Source organism: Leucopleurus acutus, assembly GCF_964270905.1.
Source record: "Leucopleurus acutus genome assembly, chromosome: X".
NCBI classification, from domain to species: Eukaryota; Metazoa; Chordata; class Mammalia; order Artiodactyla; family Delphinidae; genus Leucopleurus; species Leucopleurus acutus.
This window is the reverse complement of record NC_139148.1, coordinates 39,389,959-39,398,813: the sequence shown is the minus strand read 5'-3', so window position 1 is coordinate 39,398,813 and position 8,855 is coordinate 39,389,959.

Below are 8,855 nucleotides of genomic sequence, written 5' to 3'. Positions count from 1 at the left end.
CTCAAAAAGTCTGCTGGGTGCCTTTTATTTTTTTTTCTTGCCTAGTGAAATGACCAAAACCTCCAGTACAATGATGATGGAATAAAAATGAGAGTGGACATCTTTGTCTTTTTTTCTGATCTTGCAAAGCATTCAATCTCTCATCATTAAGTGTGATGATAGCTGTGGAGTTTTCATAGAAACCCTTTATCAGGTTGAGAAGTTTTCCTCCTATCTGAGTTTGCTGAGATTATTTTTTCTTGAATAGGTATTCAGTTTTTCAGATTTTTTTGTGTGGCAAATATTGAGATGATTGTGTAGTTTTGGACTTCTGTTAATAAGTTATATTAGATTAATTGATTTTTGGATGTTAAACTAAACTTGCATTCTTGAGATAAATCCCAGTTGGTCATGATGCATACTTCTTTTGTGTATGTTGCTGGATCCAGTTTGATAATATTTTCTGAAGAATTTTTGTGTCTATGTTCATGGGATATTGGTCTGTGATCTTTCTTTCTTGTGGTATTTTTTTTTTTTTTTTTTTTTTTTTTTGCGGTCCGCGGGCCTCTCACTGTTGTGGCCTCCCCTGTTGCGGAGCACAGGCTCCGGACGCACAGGCTCAGCGGCCATGGCTCACAGGCCCAGCCGCTCCGCGGCATGTGGGATCTTCCCAGACCGGGGCACGAACCCGTGTCCCCTGCATCGGCAGGCGGACTCTCAACCACTGCGCCACCAGGGAAGCCCCTTGTGGTATTTTTTTTTTTTTTTTTTTTTTTTTTTTGCGGTACGCGGGCCTCTCACTGTTGTGGCCTCTCCCATTGCGGAGCACAGGCTCCGGACGCGCAGGCTCAGCGGCCATGGCTCACGGGCCCAGCCGCTCCGCGGCATGTAGGATCTTCCTGGACCAGGGCACGAACCCGTGTCCCCTGCATCGGCAGGCGGACTCTCAACCACTGCGCCACCAGGGAAGCCCTCCCTTGTGGTATTTTTGTCTGGCTTTAGTATCAGGGTAATTTTATTTTCATAGAATTCATAGGGAAGTGTCCCCTTCTCTTCTATTTTATGGAAGAGCTTGTAAAGGAATGACATTGCTTCTTCTTAAATATTTAAGAGAAATCACCAATGAAGCCATCTGGGCCTATGCATTTCTTTGTGGGAAGTATTTTAATTACCAGCTTAATCTCTTTACTTGTTATTGTTACCATTCAGCTTTTTCTAATTTTTCTTTGGTAACAGCTTTATTAAGATATAATTCACAAACCTTAAAATTTACCCATTTAAAGTGTAGAGTTTAGTATATCTACAAAGTTGTACGATCATTGCCACAATCAATTTTAGAATATTTGCTTCACCCCAAAAAGAAGCTGCAAGCTCTTTAGCCTTTATCTCTCCTCCCCCAATTTCTCCATTCTCTCTCTCTGCCTGAGGCAACCACTAATCTACTTTCTGTCTCTATAGGTTTGCCTATTTGGCATTTTATATAAATGGAATCATACACTATGAGGTCTTGTATGACTGGCTTCTTTCACTTGCATAATGTTTTCAAGGTTCATCCATGCTGTAAGATTCACCAATACCTCATTCCTTTTTATGGCTGAATACTGTTCCATTGTACAGATAGACCACTTTTATTTATGTATTCATTAGTTGATGGACATTTGGTTCTTTCTACTTTTTGGCTATTATGAATAATGCTGTCATGAATATTTGTGCACAAATCTTCATGTAGACATGCTTTCATTTCTCTTGAGTATATTCCTAAGTTTGGATTCTACTTCTTGAGTCAGTTTTGGTAATGTGTGCCTAAGACACCTAAATTGTTTAGTTTGTTGGCCTAAAGTTGTTCATAACATTTGCTTATGATGCTTTTAATTTTTGTAAGGTCAGTAGAATGCCCTCCCTTTTCATTCCTGGGTTTGATAATTTGTGTCTTCTTTTTGCTTGGTTGGTCTAGTAAAGGTTTATCAATTTTGTTGATCTTTCCAAAGAACTAATATTTTATTTTATTGATTTACTCTATTTTTGTTTTTTGTTTAGTTAGATGATTTACAATACTAACACGTGCAACATAGAAAGAATGACAAAGCAAATGTGGCTAATTGTAAGCAACTGGTGAATCTGAATAAAGATCTTTGTTCTAATCTTACAATTTTTCGATAAGTTGGAAAAATATCAAAATATTATATATTATTAAAATAAAAACTTATAAAAATGAATATTTCTTCTACCCCAGATCAAACTGCATTGTGGCAGCTCCAAAGAAATGGAGGGGGAAGGGAGGGGGACGGATGTGGGGTACTCAAGGAAGAAATGCCCAAGGCAGCCTTCCAGAGTCTTCTCACATGCCAATACAGCACAAAGAGACCCAGAAAGTATTTTCATGAAGCTGAGAGCAGTGTGGATGGGGCCCTAAGAGCTGGCAACAATGGAGAGAGGCCTGATGTCCAGGATGAAGAACAAGTCTGTGTGACCCGATAACAGGAGACAATGGGGAATGAGGTATATTGGCAGATGTTTGCATTGACAGAGTGACTCCCCCTCCTCAAGCCTTGGTGTCACTTAAGTCCCCTGCAGAACTGAGATTCAACACTGGAGAGGGTCTTGAACCCTGAGTTGACTGTGGTTGTCTCTCAGTCAGTTAATGGGAACTCTAAATATAAATTATACAAAAAAGTTATATCTCTTGTTCATACCTTTCTCGTCCTGAGAAATGCATACCCATTAAATACATACATACAATGATAAAACTAAACAAGAAAAGCTGGAGTATCTATAATATTGTCAGGCAGAGTAGATTTCAGAACAGGGAAAATTGTCAGCAATAAAAGGTCAATTCTCCAAGAAGACATAGCCACCCTAAACATTTATGCACCTAACTATAGAGACCCAAAATACATGAAGCAAAACCAGACAGAATTTAAAGGGAAAATGGACAACACAGTTATACTTAGAGACATCAACATTTCTCTCTATATAATCAGTGGAGCAAGTAGCACAATCTTCAAAGATATAGAAAATCTGAATACTACCAACCAACTAGACCTAATTGATGTTTATAGAACACTCTATCCAATAGCAGCAGAAAAGGCAACAGAAAGGTCTTCAATGGGAAACTAAAAGGCTTAGAACAGAGTGGATCAGAACATTCATTTACCCATACATGTTGTTGAGCATAATAACCACTTGAATGTTCACAATACATTGTTAGACATTCTGGGGACCATCCACTATTGGATCCTGGATTCCCTCAATTTAACCCCACTTTGAAAAGAGACTTTCTTCACTGGTCACCAGACTGTTCCCTAACTTAACATCAGTCTGAGGCTTTAAAAATAAACCTAGCTGATACAAGTTGAGGTTAGTTGTCAATATTAGGTTTGAAATAGAAGAGTGTGAATATTTAGCATTGTACGGAGATATTAACCAGTACAACCAAACAAAACAGTTAGAGGCATAAAAATAGGAAGGGAAGTGGTAGAACTATATTTATAGTTAAAATGATATATCTGTAAAACCCAAGATAATTAACGCTGAAACTAATACAAATAATAAGAAAAGTTTAGGAAGGCAACAATATAAAAGTAACACAGAAAAATTAATAGTCTGTATATATCAAACAATTATTATTTCTAAGATATAGTGGAAGAGAAAATTCCATTTGCAACAGCAATGAAAAAGGAATAATATTCAACAATCATAAAAAAGTAAAGGAGAATAGTTCTATAACAAAAAGCAGAGAATTCTGCTTCCAGCAAGACGGAGTATCAGAACTTACTCTCTTGCCTTAAAAAATAACTGGACAAATTATATGAAGCAGTAGTTTTTAGACATTGGAAACAGGCATCACAAGACAGTAATCACTGAGAAAGGGAAGAGAATGACGTGATCTCTACAATTGCCCCAGTTTATTGCTTGGAGAGAGTTTCCAGACTGCAGCCAAGAGATAGGGAACCCAGAACTCAGTACTTTCCCTGAGTTGAAGATACAGAGTTGAGAATTCAAGGTGGCCAAGACAGCTAAAAATCCAGAGAGCCAGAGTAGGTGGAAATGCACAAAACAATATCTCTGGAGATTTGCCTATGATTCCTTTCAAGTCTTCCAACTGAAAGGATCAACATGGGTGTGAAGAAACTACTTGAGACCAGAAGGTGTAAGGGAGAGGGGAACCACACAAAAAGATTAGAGAAAGAGTCCTTTGGAGCTAACTTAGCCAATTATAGTTCCTGTTCCTGTTCCCACCAACTGGATTAGAAAAACCTCATAAATCACATGGCATCAGGTAGAACGCTCTGAATGCTTTTGCCTCAGTAGTGGAACAAAATTAGAACTAGATTGAACACTGTTCTAGTCTCACCTAATATAGTTTAAAAGCAAGACCTGAAAGTTTCAAACTGTTTCCAAGTAACTTAACTACATCCCAAAACAAGCCCAAGAATACTTATAGAAATAAGACAGAACCTAACAAGGTAGAATTCACACTGTCTGGCATTAAATATAAATCATCAGGCATGCAAAGAAACAAGAAAATATGACCCATAATTTCAAGAAAAATCAATCAAAATAAACCTAGAAGTGATATAGATGATAGAATGAGTAAACAAGGACATTAAAGTTATTAAACTACATTATATATGTTCAAGAAAGGAAAGGAAAGCAGAAGACATGGAAGATATTAAGACTATCCAAATCAAACTTCTTAGAGATAAAAATAACAATGTCTAAGATGTAAAATATATACTAGTTAGGATCAAGAGCAAATTAGACACAGTGGAAGTAAAATTTAGTGAAATGAAAGACAGTGATAGAAACAATCCAATATGAAACCCAGAAACTAAAAAGACAAAAAAAAAAAAAAAAAAAAAAGGAACAGATGATCAGTGAGCTATGGGAAAATTTTAAGTAGCCTAACATATGAATCCTTAGAATACTTAAAGGAAGACTCAAAATCTAATATTTGAAGGAATAATGGCTGAAAATTTTCAAATTTGATGAAAACTATAATTCCACAGATTCAGGCAACCCAAAGAATGTCAAGCCAAAGATACACGAAGAAAGTTACACCAAGACACTCATAATCAAATTGCTTAAAACTAGGGGAAAAAGATGAAATCTTAAAAGCAGCCAGAGAAAAATTCTAACAACAATGTGTGTAGGGTTTATAATCTATGTGATGTAAAATGTATGACAGAAATAGAAGTATAATGTTTTAAGGTTATTAAACTATATTTAAAGTGGTATAATATGTGAAGGTAGACTGTGATAATTTAAAGATGTATAATATAAACCCTAAAACAACTACTAAAATAATACAACAAAGAGCCATAGCTCATAAGCCAACAAAAGAGAGGAAATAGAAGCATAAAAAAATCAATACAAAAGAAGACAGAAGAAGAGGAAAAAGAGAACAAAACACAGATGGGAGCAATGAAAAACAAAGAGCAAAGTAGTAGATTTAAATCAAAGTATATCAATAAGCACACTAAATACAAATGGCATATACAACCTGTGGTAGGCTGAATAATGCCCCCCCCATCCCCTCTCCAAAGATATCCACACCCGACCCTTGAACATATTATCTTACATGGCAAAAATGACTTCACAGATGTGATTAAGGGTATGGACCTTGAGATGGGATATTATCCTGGAATATGCGGGTGGGTCCAACCTAATCACAGGAGTCCTTAAAAGCAAAGGAGCTTTCCTGGCTGGGTCCAAGAGATGTGACAAAATAAGGGAGAGAAATGTGACATAAGAAGGACTCGACCAACCATTGCTAGCTTTGAAGATGGAGGAAGAGGTCCACAAGGCAAAGAATGCAGCAGCCTCTAGAAGCTGGAAATGGCTTTCAGTTTTTAGTAAGAAAATGGGAACCTCTGTCCTACAAGAACAAGAAACTGAATTTTGTCAACAACCCAAATGAGCAGGAAAGAGATTTTTCCCCTAGAGACTCCAGAAAGGAATGCAATCTGCTGACACCTTGACTTAATCTAGTGAGATGGATACTGGACTCGTAACCTACAGAACTATAAGATAATGAATGTGTGTTGCTTTAAGCCACTAAGTTTGTGGTAATTTGTTATAGCAACAAAATTTAAAAAAATTTTTTTTAATTTAAAGACATTTAAAGGTTATATGGGTTACCTTATTTAGGTTATTTAAACCTTATTTAAAGGTTAAAAGCAAACGCATAAAAAAAGTACAACATGCTAATGCTAATCAAAAAAAGCTGGAGTAGGGAATTCCCTGGCAGTCCAATGGTTAGGACTCTGCGCTTTCACTGCCAAACTAAGATCCCGCAAGCCACGTGGCATGGCCAAGAAAAAAAAGAAAAGCTGGAGTTTTTTGATCTTTGCTCAAAGATCAAAACAGAACTTGGAGCAAAGAATATTACCAGGAATAAAAAAGGTCATCTCATAATGATAAAGGGGTCAGTTCATCAAGTGAACATAACAATCCTAAATGCTTTTGCAACGAATAACACGGCTTCAAAATACATGAAGTAAAATCTGAAAGAAGTGCAAGGAAAAATAGACAATCCACAATTTTGGTTGTAGAGATCAACACTACTCTCTCAATAACTGATAGAAAAAATAGACAGAAAATCAGTATAGAAATAGACTTGAATAATACTATCAAGAAACTTGCCCTGTCAATTATAGAAAATCCTATCCAACAGCAGAATATACATTCTTTTCAATCACACATGGAACATTTACCAAGGGCCATATTCCAGGCCATAAAACAGTCTCAATTAATCTAACAGAATTCAAGACATACAAAATATATTCTCTGACTGTAGTGGAATTAAATTAGAAATAAAGAAAAGTATCTTGAAAAGCCCCAAACAGTTGGAAGCTAAAGTAACACAGTGTTAAATAATCCATGTTTGAAAGAAGAACTCAAAGGGGAAACCAGAAAGTATCTTGAAATGAATGAAAATGAAAATACATTACATCCAAGTTTGTGGAAGGCAGCTTGTAAAGAAAAAGGCTAACTCAGTAGGACTGGATTGCTCAAATTCTGCACATTCCCAGGAAAAACTCTTGGCCATCTCCTGGGAACTAAACATTGAGCTCTTGGAATGTTCTGTTAAGAGTATTGTGGGGTTTTTTTTTTTTTTTAATGTCTGTCTTGGCCATGCTGTACCAGTTTGACCAGATAGTTTATGCTGCTAATGTGATTTATAGTGAATACGTGCATTTTATCTGTGAGTCTTGGTCTGGAGTCTGAGTAGCTGAGGTCATGCAGGTGCTGACCCCCAATAAAAATCCTGGAGTTTTCCTGGTTGGCAACACTTCGTACATTTGTCACACACTGTTGCTGGCGGAATTAAGCACATCCCGGGCAACTCCACTGGGAGGGGACACCTGGAACCTTGAGCCTGGTCTCTCCCATACTTCTCCCCATGTGTGTGTTCCCTTTGCTGAATTTAATCTGTATCCCCACCGTAATAAACTATAACTGCATAAAACAGCTTCTTAGTCCCGTGATTCTTTCTAGCAAATCAGCAAGCCTGAGCCTGGTCTTGGGGGACCCCTGACACACAGATAAAGCATTAATTAGATGGAAATTTATAGAACCAAATGACTATACCAGAAAATGTCTCAAATCAATGATCTCAGTTTCCACCTAAAGAAACTAGAATAAGAGCAGCTAAAGAAACCTGAAATAAACAGAAGGAAGGAAAATAATATAGATGAGAGAGAAAATCAAGGAAAAAAGAAAACAGAAATACAATAGGGGAAAATCAATGAAAAACAAAATTAGTTTTTTGAGCAGATCAAGAAAATTTGTAAACCACTTGCCAGACTGATAGGGAAAAAAAAAAGGCACAATTTGCTAATATCAGGAGTGACACAGAACTATAGATTCCACAGAGATTAAAAGGATAAATTACCTGAAAGCCACAAACTACCAAAGCTCACTTCAGAAGAAATATATAAACTAAAGAAATTAATTTTGTAATTAAAATATTCTATCAAATATTTTATTTAGAAATACCAATTCTACGTAAACTCAAGAGAACTGGAGAAAATACTTCCCAACTCATTCTCTGAGGCCAACATTACCCTGATAACAAAACCAGACAAAAACATTATCAGAAAATAAAATTGTTGAAAGAAGAGAAAGGGAAATCTCTTCCAGCAGCCTCAGAAGCAGCGGATTAAAGCTCCACAATCAACTTGATATACCCTGCATCTGTGGAATACCTGAATAGACAACGAATCATCCCAAATTAAGGAGCCCTGTGGATGAAAGGCTCTTGGTGCTGCAGCCAGGACTCAGTGCTGTGCCTCTGAGGTGGGAGAGCCAACTTCAGGACACTGGTCCACAAGAGGCCTCCCAGCTGCACATAATATCAAACAGCAAAAATCTCCGAGAGATCTCCATCTCAATGCCAGCACCCAGCTTCACTCAACGACCAGCAAGCTACAGTGCTGGACATCCTATGCCAAACAACTAGCAAGACAGGAACACAACCCCACCCATTAGCAGAGAGGCTGCCCAAAATCATAATAAGTCTACAGACACCCCAAAACACACCACCAGACGTGGACCTGCCCACCAGAAAGACAAGATCCAGCCTCATACACCAGAACACAGGCACTAGTACCCTCCACCAGGAAGCCTACACAACCCACTGAACCAACCTTAGCCACTGGGGACAGACTCAAAAAACAACAGGAACTACGAACCTTCAGCCTGCAAAAAAAAAAAAAAAAAAAGGAGACCCCAAACACAGTAAGATAAGCAAAATGAAAAGACAGAAAAACACACAGCAGATGAAGGAGCAAGATAAAAACCCACCAGACCTAACAAATGAAGAGGAAATAGGCAGTCTACCTGAAAAAGAATTCAGAATAATGATAGTAAGG